Raw genomic sequence first — 851 nt, forward strand, 5'->3', positions numbered from 1 at the left:
CGGCCTGGGCAGGCGGTAGTGCTGGGGTCACCCTTGTGTGGCACGGGGTCAGCGAGGGCAGGCTGGGGAGTTGGGCTGGCAGGGAACCTGTTCCCGCCTCCAGACGTGGCTGTCTGGGGCCTCCTCTGTGGCGATTCGCCGGCTCCCTGGTCTCACCCGGGGCAATGTGAGTGCCGCCCTCACCTTAGCATCAACCCTGACCCTGGCTGTGGAGGGTGATGCTGCCACTGTCCTGAGCAGGGGCCTGGGAGGGGCTGGGGTCAGCAAATGCACCAGATGACACCCGCAGAGCTGGGGCCCCTGTCCCTGGCTGGTCCCCCTGCCCCTGGCCGGTCCCCATGCCCCTGGCCAGTCCCTGCCCCTGGCTGGTCCCTATCCCCTAGTTGGTCCCCCTGTCCCTGGCCGCTCCCTGCCCCTGGCTGATCCCTGCCCCTGGCTGGTCCCCATGTCCTTGGCTGGTCCCCCTGCCCCTGCCCGCTCCCTGCCCCTGCCCACTCCCTGCCCCTGGCTGGTCCCCATGCCCCTGGCTCCACACCCACTGGGCTGATGCCCTCCTGAAGCCTGGAGGAGCAGAGGGCTGCCCCAGCTTGCACGGCTGTGCTGTGACCTAAGGCGAGTCCCTCTCTGGTCTGGCCCCTGGTCTGTGCGGAGATAGCCACGCGCACTTGCTGGAGGCTGACAGATGGACACGTCTCGGGTTCGGGGCCGTGTCTAGGCCGAGGAAATGAGGCTCAGTGTCACCTGTGTTGGGGTCACTAACAGGACGGGGGGGTGATGTCTGCTCCCAGCCATGGTCCCCAAGACTCGGGGCTACACCATTAGAGCCTCACAGGGCCCAGGCTCTGCGCCTG

At 68.0% G+C, this 851-nt stretch overlaps 1 protein-coding gene across 1 annotated transcript in view; it reads right to left on the reverse strand.

The window, feature by feature from the left end:
- KCNT1 (potassium sodium-activated channel subfamily T member 1) overlaps positions 1–851 on the reverse strand; it is a 61,207-nt gene that overhangs the window by 33,425 nt on the left and 26,931 nt on the right.

The sequence above is a fragment of the Myotis davidii genome, unplaced genomic scaffold, assembly GCF_000327345.1.
Source record: "Myotis davidii unplaced genomic scaffold, ASM32734v1 scaffold609, whole genome shotgun sequence".
Classification (NCBI taxonomy): domain Eukaryota; kingdom Metazoa; phylum Chordata; class Mammalia; order Chiroptera; family Vespertilionidae; genus Myotis; species Myotis davidii.